The sequence below is a fragment of the Symphalangus syndactylus genome, chromosome 2, assembly GCF_028878055.3.
Source record: "Symphalangus syndactylus isolate Jambi chromosome 2, NHGRI_mSymSyn1-v2.1_pri, whole genome shotgun sequence".
In the NCBI taxonomy this organism is placed as follows: domain Eukaryota; kingdom Metazoa; phylum Chordata; class Mammalia; order Primates; family Hylobatidae; genus Symphalangus; species Symphalangus syndactylus.
The window spans coordinates 60,253,460-60,274,062 of NC_072424.2; the positions used below are offsets into that span (position 1 = coordinate 60,253,460).

General features: G+C 33.2%; 1 pseudogene; it reads left to right on the top strand.

Annotated features, from left to right (window-relative positions):
* Positions 1–19,819: 19,819 nt before the first annotated feature.
* LOC129470123 (dihydrofolate reductase-like) lies at positions 19,820–20,379 on the top strand (annotated as a pseudogene).
* Positions 20,380–20,603: the final 224 nt, after the last annotated feature.

A 20,603-nucleotide genomic window follows, 5' to 3' on the forward strand; every position in this document is an offset into this window, starting at 1 on the left:
GTCTACTCATAAAATGATTAAACCCTGCATTTAAATACAGCAGAAAGTAAGCCTTGAATACATTTTTGCCAATAGGTCATACAATTACCTAGCAGAATAGATTCATAACGCAGCAGAAAAAGGATTAAAATAGTTATATCATTGGAATATAAAATCTTTATTTGATATCAATATTAATGTTTCCTAACTTCAACACTCTCTAATTTTGAGGATATTTGTTTTTTTGAATAAATAAGAATTAATGATTGGTAATAACAAAAGAATTTTTGTTACAAATTATGAGATGATATCAGCTATATATACAATTATATATTACTCACAAAAATAAAAGCATATTTAGGTATATATGCCATTTTTATGAAAAATAAATTCAAAACATGGATAACTGATATCAAATGCAAGATCTGGTAGCTCAAATCTAATACTCTATTTAACTTTTTTTCATAAAGTCCATCAATATTCAGATTCTTATTCCTTTCTTTGGAAAACTGCTTCAGAATTTCTTATCTTCCAAGGTTAACATTAACTTTTATCACCTGACATTACACCTCTCCTAACAACACCTCTGAAATATATGAGAGGAATTTGTGGGCAATGTTATTATTGAAGCATGTGCATGGTCACACCTGGTGACTAATTTGCCAGACAGAATACGGTATCTATAAAAGCTCTTAGCTATACATAACCAAGAAATGGTAACATTAGAGATATGTGGCTGAATTTACCTTAACACAGTTAACAGTCAAACTTCATTTTATAGTTCTAATTAATACCTGAACCATCCAAGCACACAAATTCCAGACAAATCTAGAGCTAAGAAGAGAAGGAGAAAAGCTGAGACAATTGGTCCTCATTTGAAGGCTTTAAATGTGATTTCAAGCAGATTTAAAATATGTTATTTAATGCCCACGGATTGCCAAAGTGTAATTAATTTTTATGTTTACTATCCTCTTTCTTGAAGGACAAAATAGCTCCTTGGACGCTGTCGTTCAGCAAGTTATTTTTCTCACCCTTTATTGTACTAGATTATCTCTTTAAACACTTTTTTCTGTATAAAACTAAACACCTGGCTTTTCATGAGTCTAAAATCTCTCAGTTTTTGTTTTCAAGTGAATGTCCTGGCGTGTTTTGTGGAGAGGATATACAGTTTCAGTAGAAGTAATTTAAGAATGAGGTGCTTTTAACACTAGTAGAGTTAAATCATCATTTACGTTCTCCTACCAGAATTGTCTACTCCAGATTCAAAGACATGGCTGGCAAATTCAATTAATTAGACATTGTGGTTTCTTTCAAAGTAAAAACCGACTATAATTATTGGAGTGCATGAACCTGTCATTGTTTTTATAAGCTCTTATTGCCTTTTGCGAGCATTTTCCCTATTAGGAATGTGAAAGTTGCTCCTGAAACATGACCACCTCTTGTACCTGGATCAACATGAATCAACTCTGAAGGGCATACTTAGGATTGTAGAAATGCCAACTAGTGAGAAAACCCAGCAACTTTGAAAGCCTGACTTTCAGAAAACACTAGAAAAAGAAGTTGGGGATGAGTGCTTGATAGCACTTCTCCGTACTAAGCATCTGACGTCAATTATAGTTAGTAAAATAGTGCATCTTTTGAAAGCTAGATATCATGATTGAGTATTGCATAACATTATATAAAATAGTCTATTTGCGAAAAAGAGATGTATAATGATGACTATTGATAAAACATTAATGGCTTATATATTCATTTGTAATTTTTAAAACAAGTTATATGTTAGTTTATTTGAACTTTACAACATTCCAGTAAATTGATTATGAACAAACTGAAGCCCAGTACATTTAGGTAATATGTTCAATTCACACACTTAGAAAGCACAGAACCAATGTAATGGTCTCTCAATTAAAGTAAGTCCTCACTTAACATCACCCATGGGTTCTTGGAAACTGCAGCTTTAAGTGAAACAGCATATAACAAACCATTTTTTTCTCATCTATGTTATAATGAAATAATATTGAAGGAAATGGCATTATTTGGGCACCTACTGTAAGTCATTTCACTTAAATTCATAGTTTCCAAGAATATCCAGTAGATATTTTATTCCACTGAAAAGGAAATAATTCCACTGCTGGAAAATTTAATTCTTAGAAAATTTCTCCTTTTATTGAGGGAAAATGCATAAATAAGTAAGTCTTTTTTATTAAAGTATAAAGAACCTAACATTAAATCTGAATTCAATTAATGATTTTCTTTGCTGGTCTGAGATGCGGTGGTGTTAGTACTTCAGTTTATGATGTTTCAGCTAAAACTAGGGATTCTCTGCAATAAAATACACACTATTTAAAACGTGCTGTGAAATATACATAATTATTAAATGAATGCTAAGAATAGAAAAAAATTGGTGTTTCCCCTGAAATATTGTCTTCCTTAAACAAACTTTGAAGATAATTAGAATAACACTAAAAATTGTGATGGTGCTGTGGTTAAGTTAGAGATCTAACATAAAGGTACCAAAGTAGTCACTTTCCTGTCAAAAAATAAGAGTGTTTTTACCTACTCCCAAACATAAAACCAAAATACTCCAGTCTGGTGTCATTTGTAAGAATATCCAGTAGATTACAAACCACGGGATGGCTGTCCCCTAGGCTAATGTAAATCTCTCTACACGTGTTTTATCCTGTGTTTTTTAGAAACTGTTCTATTGATTATCATTTCACTCTCCTGTATCTAAAACTGTTACTCATTCCTTCCTGTCAATGTAAAATTTGTACCAATGAAGTAAGTAAGTAGGGAAAACTTTATTGCAGCCTTTAACAATGGACAAAAGGGACTAGAACACAGTATTAACTCCACTGAAATGAAGGCATGAGAGTTCCCAGTAGCTTGAGTTGGGGGATCATAGGCCATCTGTGTTTGCTAACTGGCTTTCAAAAAGAAGTCAATTTTCTGATGTTTTCAAAATGGAGGTAATTTTACAACTTGAAGCAAGGCCTATCAAAGTTAGCTTTCTACCATCCCAAGCAGACTGGGAGATAGAGACTCTATTTTCCTTAATGATCACATTTCAAAGGAATTGTTCCCATGTCCTTAAGAAAGACCGTCTGCGGACAGAAAGCTAACAAGAGGATTTTAAAAATATTCACATCTCAAAGGGGCAGAGAAAAATTTGCAAATACAATGTTTCTAAAGTAAATGCTGTAAGAAAAGGGAAGGGAGAGACTTCTGTGGTTAGGATATTTAGATTCTCTAACTGCCAGGATGAAAGCAAGCAAGGTCAGGGGTGTAAAGGCAAGCAAGCAAGCAAGCAAGCAAATAAAAAAATAAATAAAAGTTTGTTTAAAGCTTAACCAAGCTGAAGGAAATGTTACGGCTGTCTTGGTCATATCAGTATCTAAACATATGCAAGTATTTCCCTTCTTATAACAACAAACAAAACAAATCGCAAATCTTCCTTTAACTTCTTGCCCTCCTTTTTATTTTACTCAGTGCTGTTGGGAAAAAATGGTAGCGATGAGTGGTCTTCTCTGACTAAGAATAATATTTTGTCATTGAATTGCCTATGCACGGTTATAATAAAAACAGACAGACTTTAGTCAACTGTATTATTGTTTTAAAATTCTCTATAGATAATCCAGTCTTCTTGCCTCTGTATTGGGCAGAAAAGACTCCTCTCCACCTGCTACCCTTTTATGCCACTTAACCCTTTCCAACCTAACTACTTGAAAGCATTTTCTGTCATCAATGTGGTTCACTTAAAATAATATTTTCAAGCTTTATGCATGTTTTAGCATGTATTAGAACATTATTCCTTTTTCTTGCCAAATAATCTTTATATATGATCATTTATCCACTCATGAAATGATGGTCATTTGGGCTATTTCCACATTTTGTTTATGGATGATGCTGCTATAAATATTCATGTACACATCTTTGTGTGGACATATGTTTTTATTTCTCTTGGATAAAGACCTAGGAGTAGAACTTCTGGATGATATGATAAAGTTGATTTTAAAATTTGAGGAACTATCAAACTATTCTCAAAAGTGGCTGTCCAGTTTTACATTACCATTAACAATGAATGAGATTTGCAGTTCCTTTGCAACCTCACCAAGATATTTTATGGCCTATCTTTTTATTTTAGTCATCTGAATGGGTATGAAGTGGTATTTCATCATAGTTTTTATTTGAATTACTCAAATGGCTAAAGATGTTGAGCATCCTTTTATGTGATTGCTATTTGTATATATTGTTGGAGAAATGTCTATTCAAATTTTGTCCATTTTAATGGGATTATTTGTATTTTTATTACTGAGATGTCATAGTGTTTTTGTAATGTATTCTAGATATAATCTATTGTCAGATATATGAATTGCAAATGTTTTCTCCCATTTTAGGGGTTATTTCTTTATTTTCCTGATTTATCATTTACTGCACAAAAATATTTTAAATTTTATGAAATCCAATGTAACTATTTTTGTCACTTGTGCTTTTAATATCATATCTAAGATACCATTGCCTACTGTTGGTCAGTAATATTTACACTCAGGTTTTATTCTAAGACTTTTAAATTTCTGGCACTTATATTTAGGTCTATGATTCATTTTGAGTTACTTTGTGTATGATGTGAGGTATGGATTCCACTTTATTTATTGCATGTGGATATCTAGTTTCTAAGTACCATTTGTACTTTGTTCCCTGCCTGACCCCATTAAATTGTCTGGACACCCTTTTCAAAAATCAGTTGACCACAAACATCTGGGCTCTCAGTTTAATTCCATTGATCTAAAGGTCTATCCGTATGCTAGTCCCACACTCTATTGATTACTATAGCTTTGTATTAAATTTTAAAGTCAGGAAGTGTTAGTACTCCAACTTTGTTGTTTGTCTTTTTGTAATCAAAGTTGTTTTGTATATTCTGGAGCCCTTGAACTTCCACATATGTTTGAGAAACTGCTTGTCAATTTCTGAAGAAATAATGGAGCTAACATGTTCATAGAAATTGTATTAAATTCGTAAATTAATTTGGGGAATGTTGCCATCTTCACAATTTTTTGATCCATGAGCTTGAAATATCTTTCTATATTTTTAAGTCTTCTTTATTTCAACAATGATGCTTATAATTTTCAGTGTGAACATTTTACATTTATTTTGTTAAATTTGTTGATAAGTATTTAATTCTTTTTCATAATATTGTTACAGAAATTTTTAGAATTTATTTTCATAATGTTGATTTCTAGTGCATATAAGTATAATTGATTTTGTATATTGGTCTTTTATCCTGCCAAATTGACTTGACTCATTTATTAGGACTAACAGTTTTTCTATGAATACCTTAGGATTTTCTATATACAAGATCATGTCACCTGCATATAGAAATTGTTTTAGTTCTTTCTTTACAATCTGGAATTTTTTTGGGGGGTGGGGGATGAGGCCAAATAGCCCTGGCTAGAACCTCCAGTAAAATGTTGAGTGGTATGGTGAGAGCACACAACCTTGCCATTAAGAATGATGTTAACTACTGATTTTTCATAAGTGTCATTGGTCAGATTGTGTGTGATTTTATCAAGAAAGGGGTAATTGATTTTGGCAAACCTTTTTTCTGCATCCATTAAGATGATCATGTGAATTTTTTCCTTTATTCTTTAATATGTCATATTATACCAATTGATGTTTCAGATGCAAAACCAACTCTGCATCCTTGGGACAAATCCCACTTGGTTATGGCATTTAATCTTTTAAGATGTTCCTAAATTTAGTTTGCTAATATTTGGTTGAGGATTTTTTCATCTAAATTCCTAAGAAGTATTTGTTTATAGTTTTTCTTTCTTGTGACATCTTTCTGATTTTGGTATCAACAGATTCTCTCAGATTTTGCTTTTCTAGGAAATTCTTTCCTTTTCATTTATTTTTAAGAGATAGTTTTGTTATATATATGATTTTTTGTGGATCATTTTTACTTCGTACACTTTGAAAAAGTCATCCCACTGCATTCTAGTCTCCATTGCTTCTAATATAAAGTCAGATGTTAATCTCGTTGAAGTACCCTTGTATGTGATGAGTCTTTTTTTCTCCTGCTGTTTTCAAAATTTTTCTGTTTTTGGCTAACAGCATTTTCATTTTAATGTGCCTGGGTGTAGATCTTTTATGTTTTTCCTACTTGGAGCTTATTGAGCCTCTTAAATGTGTAGATTAATGCTTGTTATCAAATTCAGGGAGATTTCAGAAACTAATTTTTTAATTTTTTTTTGCTCCTTTCTCCTTCTTTCTAGTAATCCCATTTTACATATATTGCTGCACTTAATCGTTTCATGCATTTCCATGAGTCTCTGTTTACTTTACTTAATTTCTCTTTTTCTCTGTTCTACAGATTGCATGATCTCTATTGAACTATCTTCTACTTTACAGATACTTCCTTCTGCCAGTTTAATTGTTACTTTCAGTCAATCTAGTTAATTTTTATTTTTGTTTTTTTTATTTGTCAACTCCATACTTTTTTGAGATGGAGTCTCATTTTCTGTCACCCAGGCTGGAATGCAGTGGCGTGATCTCGGCTCACTGCAACCTTCGCCTCCCAAGTTCAAGCAATTTTCCCACCTCAGCCTCCTTGGTTGCTGGGATTACAGGCACCCGCCATAATGCCCAGCTAATTTTTGTATTTTTGTAGAGACAGGGTTTCACTATGTTGGCCAGGCTGGTCTTGAACTCCTGACCTCAGGTGATCTGCCTGCCTTAGCCTCCCAAATTGCTGAGATTACAGGCATGAGCCCCCGTGCCTGGTCCATAATTTTCATTTTATTGTTTTTATACTTTCTTTATTTGATTTTTTTCTTCTATTTGATGAGACACTATCCTCAAACCTCACTTTAATTATTTAGTTCTGTTTAGTTAGTTCCTTGAATATAGCCACAATGATTGTTTTTAAGTCTTTATCTACTGTATTCGACACCTGGGTTATATCAAACAAAATTTCTATTAACAACTTTTTTTCCTCTGCATATGTGTCGTACTTTCCCGTTTCCTTATAATTCTTATTATTTAAAACTGGTCATTTTAGATAATACAGCATAGCAACTCTGAATATTAATTTGCCCAAGCCTCTGAGGTAATATTGTTGTTTGCTTGGTCATGTTTTTATTTCGTAAGTGATTTGAATAAAATAGCTGTGAAGCTGATTTCCTTTGTGTACAGCCTCTGATATTCCTGCTTAGAACATTTTTGTTATTGTTTCTATCAGTTAGCCTGGATACGTTGGGGTCTCCTCTGCATCAGAATGGGTGACTTATTTGTTAAATGTTGTGCTTAAGCTCTCTTAGACAGTCAGGTGTTTATCCTTTACCTTTGGATGTGTAAGTGGTTTAAAAGTGGCTTTCACAATTCAGTAAGTTTACATTTTTTTTTCCCCACATTCTGCTAGGTACTAGTAGCTTAAATTTTTCCTCTCTGATCTCTCCTAAAAAGGCACAGCCTTGGACACCCACACAATCTTCCAGACTGCCAGAGATGACTGCAATTTTGTTTTTAAGGCTTCTGTCCTGGGAGTCGTTCCTGGTTCAGGGTAGCTTCTCATTCAGCCAATGTTTGGTTAGGGGTTGTACTCAAACCCCTTCTTTGTATCAATTAGGTTTCTGCCTTTTACTGATGCATCTGCATGTGGCTCAGGGAATGTCATTGAGTCTATTCAGAATGTTCCAGATTAGGTGCAAATCAGTGCTTGTGCAAAGCCTTCCCAGTCCCCAGAATTGATTATGATTTCAGGAGAGCTCTTTTTGGCTGTTTACCTGTTTTGTTTTTTTCTAAAAGTTTTTATTGCTCTGCCATTTTCCTTATTTCTATAAGTATCATAGTATTATGAGTGCCCTCTTTATTATTTTCTACCAAAATCTCCATCGTTTTCAACAATACTCTTAGGTGTTGAATTCTTCACTCTCTATTCTAAATAACATGAGTCCCCTCAGACATGCTGAAGAACTCTTAGTCCTTATGGCTTACTTACTCCGACAGAAATTCTGCATCATTACATGGAATCTGGAAGCAGAGAAAATGGCCCACTTGTTTTAGAGTCACACTCCTGCTCCACAAGTGGGTGCTGGAGGTGGTAGCAGTTCTAAACTTCTTGTTTTGCCCCTTCTAATGGGGAAACTTTTTCCCTACAAACAATCTGAGGCAGGGTAATCAGGCATGGTTATCATCCTGCTGCATTACCAGCACAGTGGATTTACTGCTCCAATGCCATAGACTCTCAGTTCTTACCAAGATTTTTAGTCAATTTTCTTGAAGGAATGATTCTCAATAAGCTGTATATCTTTAGAACAATGTCCAGAAATTTAAATTGTTGGTTTTTTGTTTGATAATTTTCTCTAGTTAAGTGACTGTTTTGGCAGAAAGCACATCTACTTCATTCCCCGCTTCTCTATTTCAGGAGCCTGTCCCTGCTCATTCGCTCCTGAGGAATCTAGGCTGTTCTTCAAACCAGGAAGATAGCTCAGTGTCCATCAGAGTTTCGGCAGGGAACAGGCGGCACATTCTGACATCAACCGAGACTAGTTTATTAAAAGTATGGAGACGTTTAAGAAACAACCAGTTTTAGTGAAGTATCCAGGGTATGCGAATATTAGGAAGCATTATTAGAGGAATTAAAGAGGCAACAGAAGAAATTGTTTTAATTGAGTTTTTCAGGAGGTAAAAGCCATGAGAATGGGAACCCCCAATGGGCTGTATCTGTGGATCCTACACTTAATTAGTTTCCTGCTCTGTTGTGAGTTTTTAACCACTCAATCTCTACTGGTTTCTTCTTATCAGCCAAAATAATTCAGGTGCAGGGAAGAAGTGGAGTGTAACAAGGAAACTACAAACTCTTTCTCCTCCTTCCACAGTTGAATCTTTTGTTGGTTCTTTCTGTTGTGCAATGAACCATACCAGGAACAGGTGAGAATGGATTTGGAGCAGACAAATAGAGACTAATCAGCCCTACTATAAACATGATTACTCAAACATTCTCGATATTAAAGATTATCACAGACTATGGCTTTATGTTAACTACTACATCTGACTCCTTTAGATATTTTCACAACTGTGCATCCAGGCTGAGACTGACAATCAACCTTACATATGATTGTTTAATCTTTTTACCATTTGGACTCTGTAGAATTTATTCCTCCAGTTTTAATTTCTGGCCCTCAGCATCCTCACCAGCCTGCTAAAGGGTCCCTAAAAGGCCTTACGTCCTATACATTGGCATGGCCTTTGCTAAGTACCAATTTTAATTATAAAATCTAAGGATGAGCTAGCTACAAAATGTGCCTGAAGGCAGAAGATGAACTGAAGTGTGACTTGAGTTTATATGTTAAAGAAAGACTTACTATAAAGGTAATAATTTAATTTTGATAAAGTTGCCAAAAATGTGTTCTTTTATTAAAACATAGTAATCTAAGAGAACTCAATGTTTTAAATTATTTTTTATCTGATAGAATAAAATCATATATATTATATATATATATAAACTTGGAGAAGAACACTTACTTTTTTTTTACAGAAGGAGGAACTTCACTCAGTTTATTGGGTACCTGAAAATAATTAGAGTATAACTGAAAGGAGTATGACTTAAGGTATAATTAGATACTTTTTAATACTGAATGGGTATATGACATGAAATTACATTCACTCAATTTTAGCAGTAGCAGTGTGTTAAACACTGTGAAGTCTCTAATATATATCAAGAATATATAGTTTGGACCACAGATACTTTTTCTCAATTAAATCAAAGATTAACTTATATTGCCTTCAGCATTCTCAATTATTTTCCCGTGAAAAACAAATAAAAATTACTTAAAATCTACATATTCTTAATGCAAAAATGTTAGTTTGAAAGCTTAGTCCTACTGACATTAATTTAAAACTTAACAGTATGTTGTAAAACATATTTAATATCCTACTATGGAATTGACAATTTTTTTCCTTTCCTAAAGGCCTAATTGATTATGATCTGTACCCCTTTCAAGAGAAGGGCATCTAATATATTTACAGGAATTGGAATCCATCCTCAGAATAATGGGGGACACATTCAACAATTATGATTGCAAGAGATCACCTACTCTGGGCTTTTTGAAATTTTTCAATAATCGATCAAGTATTTTAGACAGTGTGTGATTGGAAAATGTCTGGGAAAGTCAGTGAAACATGACAAATTACAGTGCAATTCTGGTGGGTTTGTGATTCTACAATCCATCATACAAAACCCATGCCTACAAGCAACAGAAGCCCAAGCGCATGCTTTTGACTAGATTTTCAAGGGAGTTGCAGCTTCTCATTGGGATTATAATTTAGTTTAGGGGGTTAAGAAAAATGCTACTTATGGAATTTTTCTTAAGATTGAGTATCTCTAATTTTAACTTTCTAATTTAGCTTTCTGTGATTTTTGCATCCTGGCAGTGTTATATATGCATTTGAAACAGAAGGTCAAAAGAAAGCATTTCATGCTCTGTCAAGAGAATTTCCTAAAGAGTGTCTCAAAAACAGGATAATTAAAAGTGACATTGAATATAATTTTATTTGATACACACAATGAAAATGGGATATAACTTTATCTAGTCAATGATACCTAGCCATAAGAATATTTTGATTCTTTGTGTTAGGAAACTATTTTCTTCTGTAAGTATTGTAACATAGTTTTCCCAACAAGAAGCAAGTCTCCATTTATCTGAATAGATCTTGGCTGTAAATTGTCCAAAATATACTAAGCCCTAATTTCCAAGTTGGCATCCTTGCTGGGGAAAGAGAAGGGATAAGCGCTGCTCTGAATGACGTATGAGAGTTAAAGTGGTTGGTCCTCATCTGGTGGAAAGAAGTGAGAAACGTGAAGAAAGGTTTTAACCCCAGAAAACTCTGATCATAGATAACAAACCATAAATTAGGAGCACTATTTAGAAGCATATTTACCATGAAACTGATAAAATTCATGATTTACAGCCCCTCATTTTCAAAAATTCTTTCTTGGTAGATATCCTATTAATGTGTTCAAACAAGTCATGTGTTTTTGTAACATTGCAAAAGTAAATCGTTGGTTAAAATAGCGCCAATCTACAGTTTTCTTGGGTGGTATTGGCTTAGGTATAGGCAATTTTGGGATCCAACAATAGGGATGTTGAGTTCAGATACATTCGGTTACAGTTTAACAGGTACGATTTTGCAATTTGTGGTCACTTCTATCTCTAATTAAATTGTTGCTGGCTGTCTTAGTCTAAGAATGGTTACAATGTTACATAACCTCAATATTCTGAAACAGGGACTCCTGCCCGGCAGGTGAAAGAAATATGAACAAATCGTACCTTTCCAAGCACAAGTAAGTAGATAGTGCAGGAGAAATAAGGTGTGAAATGCTTACAACTCCAAGCTGATCTTCAGAAGGTCTAAATATAAGAGCTCATATATGGAAGTAAATTATAACAATTCTAAATATTTACCTGACATTATAAAAAATGAGCTATAAAGCGAAAAGTAACTTTCTTGACTACCAATAAGAAACAATTTTTGATTATGCTAAAGAAAAAATATTTTTTATTCTTTCAATTTATTGTTATGAAAGAGCTATCAAAGGCTGCAGCTGCAAAATATTAAAAAGGTAAGATATTATTATGGGGATAGATGAGGCAGTTAAATAAAAATGTGTTGTTTTTTCATGTTTTGTGATAACTTTGATATTTGTCAGCTTTTTAAAATTTGGAATTTCAAAAACGTGAAATATTTTCTCTTTCTAAATAAATATTCAATGTTGTGCTTAGTTTATGTTCTTTTGCTTATGTAGGATAATGGAAATTGTATGAGCTTTACGTTTCACGAAACCCAGATCTGCTGCTTCCTTACTGTCTTCCATGATATTTTTTGCTCTAATCTTTCTGTGACCAAATCCTACCACCCTATTGCCAACACTCCCAGAAGACTTGGGATTAGTATGAAGTTAATCTTAAATCCAAAAAAATTCATCAACTCTGCTGCAATCCATTAACAGGAAAATGTTCAGATTACAAATTGTTTTTCTCTGGGACCAGGGATGTATGATTCACTGAGGTAGATATTTGGTGTTATCCTTATCTTCAGTATCAAACCTTACCCCTTCCAAAATACTAGTTCTTTCCATTGTAGATGCCTAGAATTGAGCTTAAATTATACGGATATGTTAAGAAATTTTTAAATTAACCCCTTACACCTTCCCTTAATTACTCTAGCTATTTTAAAAGTAATTTCACAATGGATTGTCAATGTTTCCTTTCTTATGTGTATTAGTTTGTTCTCACACTGCTAATAAAGATATACCTGAGACTGGGTAATTTATAAAGAAAAAGAGGTTTAATGGATTCACAGTTTCACATGTCTGGAGAGGCCTCACAATCATGTCATAAGGTGAATGGAGGAGCAAAGTCATGTCTTACATGGCAGCAGGCAAGAGAGCTTGTGTATGAGAACTCCCTTTTATAAAACCATCAGATCTCATGAGACTTATTCACTATCACAAGAACAACATGGGAAAGACCCTCCCCCATGATTCAATTACCTCCCACTGGGTCCTTCCCAGGACATGTGGGAATTATGGGAGCTACAATTCAAGATGAGATTTGGGTGAGGACACAGCCAAACCGTGTCATCAAGAAAAGCAATTTAAGACTATATGTCTGCATTTACTTAAAATTAAATTTTCAGAAAAATGAGGATGTTTCGAAATCCTTCTTGGGAAAATTCACTTTTTCCCTTTTTCAGTGTGCCCTACTTCCTTCCAGTAAAAAAATAATGAAGTCAGTGCTCATAGAAATTACTTGTGTGCTTCTCATATTATATATGGCTTTCTGTCTTAGATTTTAGTTACAAATCAAACTGACTAAATTTGTCAATAAGTGTGTAAACTAATTGAGGACAGAGAAGACATCTTAATTCTTTGCAAATAATGAGTTCAGAAATATTTGTTAAGATATGAGTACAATTTCATTTTTGCTCTTTATTGTGTAGTCATATCCAGAGTAATATAGTAATTAATTTTTGGCTACCTACTGCTGATTACATATTTACATTTGATTAGAGAAAATATTGATTTGTTTTATTGAATTATATATCTTTTATAACTTGAATCTTTATTCTAGTTTGGAATCTGTCTTTTATTTTTAAGGATTTGACATTTTCATTTTTTAGTTATTTGGTAATTTAAACATTATAAAATATGTGAGGACTTTTTTAAAAAAATAAGATATGGAACATTATAATATATAATCCACTATCTTTCTGCCACAAGTTTTACCATGAGAAATGATGTCTTTGTAATATTTAAATCTTTAAATATAATTTACACAAATAAATTTAGATATAGTCTTGATAAAATATTGAAAAAAGCAGTATAACATATTTAATAAGAAAATTAAAAATATTTAACTTTAAAACAACAGTTATATAATATAATGTGATATTTCTATAGCATATTACTACTTTAGTGGCACATTTACCAAATAAATAAATTAGACTGATGTCTTAAGAAAATCTCCCAATTGAAATGACATAATAACCCTAAATTTTTACTATTTATACTAACAATCAATTGGTCCTTAATCACCTGGATAAATAGCATTATAAATAGCACAAAGGAGTTCAGTTGAAAGTGACTCAGATGATCCTTTTCATTGATATTTCTATTGTATATTTTCAGAAATTATTTGGAATTGAATAAAGGGCAGAAAATGTATTTGAACAGCTTTTGTTAAGCATTTCATTAATTAATTTAAACATTTGTAACTGAACAGTTAGCATTGCCTAAACAACAAAGTCCAAATCATTTTCCTGATTATCAAATTTCTTTCCTTCTTTCCTGCCTTCCTTCCTTCCTTTCTTTTTCTTTCTCTCTCTCTTTCTCTCTTTCTTGCTTGCTTGCTTTCTCACTCTCTCTCTTTTTCTCTCTCTCCCCTTCCTTCCTTCCTCCCTTCCTTCCTTCCTTCCTTCCTTCCTTCCTTCCATGGCTGAGTAGTTACCAGAGGCTGGGAAGAATAATAATGGGATGAAGGAGAAGCGGGGATGGTTAAACAAGTACAAAAACAGTTAAAGCATAAATAACATCTAGTATTTTATAGCACAACAGGGTGACCACAGTCAATAATAATTTAATTTTACATTTTAAAATAACTAAAAGAGTATACTCGGGTTGTTTGTATATTTATACACAAAGAATAAATGCTTGAAGTGATGAATATCCATTTACCCTGATGTAGTTATTACACATTGTATGTCTATACCAAAATATCCCATATACTCCATAAATATATGCATCTACTGTCTTTCCTTCAAGCTCAGGTTTCTCTTCCTCTATTAATACTTCCAAAAACATTTCAGCTCACTTTAATCTCTTTTCCCTTTCTGAACCTCTGAAACTTTTTAACCACTCATTACAAATTAATCTTTAAAATTCCTTATGGCTTCACATTTCTCCATGTCTGAAAGAGTACACTCAAATATTTTGCACTGTAATTACCATTTCCCCATTTTAACTTTCCTATATCATCCCTAGTCTATGACATCATCTAGATTTCTAGAACCCATTTATTTTTCCCTAGTTATTCACCTTACTCACTTTACACCCTTATTGACCACATCACTTTCACAACACATTTTCATGCCTCACCTTACACAAGTACCTTGCTGCACTGACCTGATAAAAACTTCTTTGACTAACCCAATAATTGCCATAGGTATATACATAATATCTAAAAAATTGATATCTTCTAGGGCGAAAATTATGCAGCCATGTAGATCAGTGCCATTGCAAATCTAGCCTTCGGCCTCATTTGAAACTTCAGTGTGCGTAGAAAATCCTTTTGTGTCTTACCTAGCTAACAATATCATTTGTTTTTATCTTCAACAATCTCTCCAGACTGCATTTTTCTTAGGCCCCTTTCACAACACCCACCACAGTCACTTTCAACAGACTTTTTCCTTTTTTCTCTGACTCTGAATGGGTGAAATTGAATTTATTTCATGAACTCCTTCAAATTCGAGATCCTAATAACAAAGTAAACAGGTTTGCTATGATACTCCTTCATTTCATTTAGTCCACGCGAAAAGGATACTCCATTTCCTCTTCAGTTCAACCGATTCATGTCCAGCTAATGGCTTCTTTAAAATCACTGTAATCCTTCTCATCTACGAGATCTTCTTCTCTACTACTTCATTATTTTTAACATTCTACATGCTTTTTTCATACCTAAAGTCTGACCAGTCCTCTTTGCACTCACGAACAAATTTGTTATCTATATTTCCATTCAGAGTTATATTTCTAATCTTGTCAGTTTTTGCAGTTTCTATTCAACCAAGAGCAGATGAAAAATATTTTTTTAAAAAAATAAAAATACAAGAAAAAAAACAAAAACAATACAATATAACAATTATTTACATAATGTTCACATTGCATTGTTATTAAGTAATCTAGAGATTATTTAAAGTATACAGAGCATGCAAATATTGTTCCATTTTATATAAGGTACTGGAGCATCTTGGGTTTTAGTATTCCCAAAAGGTCCTGGAATCACAAACACCAAGAGACAACTGTATATGTAGATTTGATACATTATTGTTTGCTCAAAATTCTCAATATCTTCTCTTTAACTTTGTTTATAACCCAATGTCTTAGCCACACTAATCAGGCCTATCATGAGTCTAGCTTATCATTCAGCTGCCCTCAAGCCACATACATCACATTTCTTATATGCCACATATTATCTTTTATTTTGTATCTTAGTATATGTTGCTGCTTCTTCCTGGAATGCCTTTTCCCAATCTTTCCTGTGAAAATTCCCACATGTAACTTAAAGTTTGCCTGTTCTATAATATTCAACCAGACAGTTCATCTTCCAATGCCCTTATCCACCAGTTTGGGTTTCACACTCTTCTTTGTGCTCTGTGGCATTGTGCTCTCTTTCTGTCTTTTGCAGTTATCTCTGCAGTGGAGGTGCAGATAGCTTCATTTACCCAAGATCACATTAGCTTTAATATGAAGGGCTTTTCCCCCAAAATTAGCTTGTTGCAAACCATCAAATGACCCCATTTATTTTCTTCTGGTTTTGCTTTAACATATAATATTTTAAAATGCTAAAGTTGTATACTCTGTCTTTAACATTGTGGGCAAAATGAATATCACTGTTTAGCACATATTATAATGTCACGTTTACTTTGGATGATTTGTATATTTTATTAAGCAGTAGGCATTATTGAACAAAGTACTTAATACTATCTGTCTAATTCTGGGCATAAAGAACTGGACTGAAGTGTCTATGATTTATTGCTATGTAGTGGGCAGTGAGAGCCTCCCTAAAGGAAGGTTTGAAGATTATGTTTAGATATATGGATACAAACACAGAAAAACCTTCATCATTCATATTTACCTCAGGTCCCGGTAGATAGTACAACTTTATTCATTTATATATTTTATTTCTCCAATATATATTTATTGAGTATCCAACAGGTTCTAGGCACTGTGTTAGTTCACAGTTATATGCTGGCTAAATACTATAGTTGTATCTTGCTGTTTGACACAGTCTTTAATCTTACCATTTCAGTTTCAAATACAAAGTGACAACAATATCACATATCAAATAAGGAGAAAATAAATGCTTCTGATCTAATATAATTATTTGCAGGTATAAGGTAGACAAAGATAAATTCATGTCCAGCCTTGAATGATGCTAGAAGAAAAATTTCCATTAGATTTCTGCATAAGCTTTCATGTAGCTCTATATGGATAATTAGCAGATTAGAGTCGTTATTAGGCAATGCATACCCACCTTATAGCTGAGGAACACTTTTCAGTTATTAGTAGTCTACTGGGTCAGAAAAAGTGTAGCCATTTTCTGTTTGGAAGTGAAGGAAGAAAATAACCATTTTGGAATACTTTTCATGATTCTGTCAGTGTGCTAGCCATTCTTATATGCTATTCCATTTGATATAACAGACCTACTATTTATATTCTTACTTTCATTCCATGAACAATGATTCAAATATTCCGAAAAAAGGCATTCCCAAGGGCAAATATTTAATACATGTCAGAGTTATTAATAAGATTTTAATTCAGCATAATACTCTTCCTATTACCTGGTTGCTATATGATCAACAGCACTGGTTTGAATGGGCCTTCATCTGACCAAAGACACAGCAAAGTCAAATAATTTCTTGCTAGACGTGTGGCTGTAGGGTAGTAAACCAATGAAATCAGGAATAAGCACAAGAAAGCTTATTTGCTTTCAAGGAAATCATATTCTACAGCTAGCAAAAAATAAATTAAAATGTGAGGAACAGTCAATACGAATATTTCAGGCCCCAGTAGATAGTACAACTGAAAAAGAATTACACTTTGAACAGAATTAATAATATCACTTAATGGAGATGTCAACGGAAAAAATTCAATAGATGAAGAAACGTGTCCATCTGATAGATTTTCAGGACAAGTTGCCAGGGAGGATTATTTCAGGAAAATGATACCACACTAGATGAATTAGTGTCAAGATTTAGCCCCTCATACTTTTAGAACTATTTTGTAGGAATTTAAGCTCTCAAATCTGTCTATGAAAGTCTTATTTTCTGCCTCAGAGCAGAGACAAACTAGCACAAGATCACCTTACATCATTTTCTATCCTCCTAAAACATTTCATGAGAATCTTAGACCGAACATAATCCAGAAGTGACACAGATATTTTCCTTTTGAAACTATAGGTTTGGCTTTATTTGTTTCCCTTATCAGAACTAAAAAGAAGTTAAGACCGAAATTATTTTAAGATGTTTTTAAATGCAAATTTAAAGTATTTGTAGCTAACTTGTATTTCAAATTTGTATTAAAAAATCTTAAAATAATTCCAGTCTTAACTTATTTTTAGTTCCCATAAGGGAAAGAGATCAAACATGACCGTATACAGTTAGAAACCCTCTGTAGTCCTTCCTTGATTTAGTCGTTCAATAATATTTGAGTGTGTATTTTGTGCCAGGCTCTGAGCATGTACTAGGAATATAGAAGTACACAAAACAGACGTGGTCTCTGCCTTCATGGAGTAGCAATGTAAGGGAAAAACACTTCATAATATTTAAAAAATGCTTTAGGGATGTGAGCCATCTTGGTATACAGTCTAGATAATCCTTCCAAAATATCTGCTGGCACAAACATTTTAATAAAAGATTAATTAACTTGCTGTTGGTTATTCTAAGGGGTAACTGACATTAAAGGAAATGTGACAGCTTTTTTGCATATCTTCTGGTATTGCTATTGTGAAGAACTTATTGGAAATACAGAACCATTTGTTTATTCTCTGTAATGAGCATCTCTCCGTTTTGCTTTCCTGGTATCCATCCCTGCTATGGTCTGGTAACAACACCTGCATTTTCTGTGAGGAATTACTGTTCTTTCATTGTACACAGTTTGTGTGTCTATCAGTTCAGGTGCCCTGTGTTCTTTTTGCCAAGAAGCACGCAAGAGACTCAGGCCAGTATAATTTGAGCATTTTTTTTTTTCCTGGGCATTTTAAGACAAAGAGCATAAAAACACAGATAAGGAAAAAGTTGATTTGTCCCCTGACAGGACCCTGAAGAGTTAGGCCAATAATTCTGCAGCCTATATTCTCTTTGTAGCTCTCTTCTTTGAATTTTCTTCAGCTAAATCCTGCCCTAAGTGTTAGGGTACAATGGTGAACAAAAGAGATGTGATCTTTGCTCTGATAGTGCTTAAAACACAGTGGGGAGGATAGACATTTATCAAATAATCAAAGAAATAAATTAGTTGCAAATTGAGATTAAATAAAGGCCAGAAAAAGATTAAGATTGAGTATAAATGAGGTGTTCTTTTTAGTTAGTATCATGGAGGGTGTAAGCCCCTCCCCATCTCTCTTACTTGGAGGGAATTCTAAGATTCATTGAGAATTATAGTTTAATTTGGTTTATATAGGTAAATACACATGAACTCACACAGAAAACCCCAAGAAACCAGACAGCCAGCAGCCTCCATCAATAATGTTTGTTCTATCTGAGGAATATGTGGTAAAAACAAAAGTGTTTTTTTTTAATTCAGTATAATACTAATATCATCAAAACTAAAATGATATGAATCAAAAAGGTGAAGCAGTTATAATATTGTTAAGCTTGTATGGAATAAATAGAAGGCACTCAACACTTCACACTATATACTTAAAGTATGGGTAGCTAAGAGATAATTGAATATTACATGAAGGTAAACCATCTGCCTTAGTGATTGTGGTACATGTTGCCTCACAGTTGAAACTTTTCTATGCAAGTTTTATATTCCTTTTGGAAGAAGGACAATCATGTTGTATTTCTCTTTATAAATCATTTTCCATGACTCAAAAAGCAAAATCAAAACAAAAAAAAAACCAAAAAAGTCATTATCAAAAATAAATTTGCCAGAAGACTGAAAATATAAATTTAAGCAAACAAAGGTAAAAATCAAGGTTGAATAGTTATTTATTTACAGGTTAACTCTTCTCCTCATATAGAATTCATGCAACTGAAAACAGCAAATATTATAACTATACTTAATCCTGTAAATTTTTAAATTTCTTATTGGGTTAAAAATATTTATAGGTGAACCCATTATCTAATTTATGGATTTAAAATATTTCTTATTAATCACAACATGTAATTCTGATAAAATATTATAAATATTAGCAATAATCTTAATCATCAACATTAACCCAAATCCAAGGAAGAAATGGAAATAATGATTGGCAATATAAAAACAAGAGTTAGAATTTCGCACGGTTCTTGGCCTTGCGTCCTGGTGTTGCGACCCAGCTCATAGGTATTCACTGCTGTTGTCATGGTTCATCCGCTAAACTGCATTGTCGTTGTTTCCCAGAAGATGGGCATCATCAGGAATGGGGACCTGCCCTGATCCCAGCTCAGAAATAAATTCAGTTCCAAAGAATGACCACACCCTCTTCAGTAGAAGGTAAACAAAATTTAGTATTTTTGATTAGGAAGACCTGGTTCTCGATTACTGAGAAGAATCAGCCTTTAAAGTATATAATTAATTTAGTTATCAGTAGAGAATCCAGGAACCACCACAAAGACCTCCTTTTCTTGACTAAAGTCTGGGTGATGCCTTAAAACGTATTGAGCAACTAAAATGAGCAAATAAACTAGACATTTTTTTACAGTGGGAGGCAGTTATGTTTATAAGGAATCCATGAATTAAGAGATCATTTTAAACTATTTGTGACATGGATCATGCAGGACTTTGAAAGTGACAATTTTTTTCCTCTAGAAGATGATTTAGAGAAATATAAACTCCCAGAATACCCACAAGGTGTTGTCTATGATGTGAAGGAGGAGAAAGGCATTAAGTACAAATTTGAAGTATATGAAAAGAATGATTAATATAAAAGTGTTTCCTGATTTATTTCAAGTTGTTCTCCCTTTCTCTAAAATCTTATATATTGTTACATTAGAAAAAAAAAAAGATTTTGTTGACTTTAGATCTATGAATTATTATTTCTAAGCAGCATTTTTTATTCCCCATTAATCTTAGACTATATCAAATACCGTTTATAAAACATTCTTGCTATAACTGTCTAAGTGCCTCTCTAAGGCCAAACTGTCTC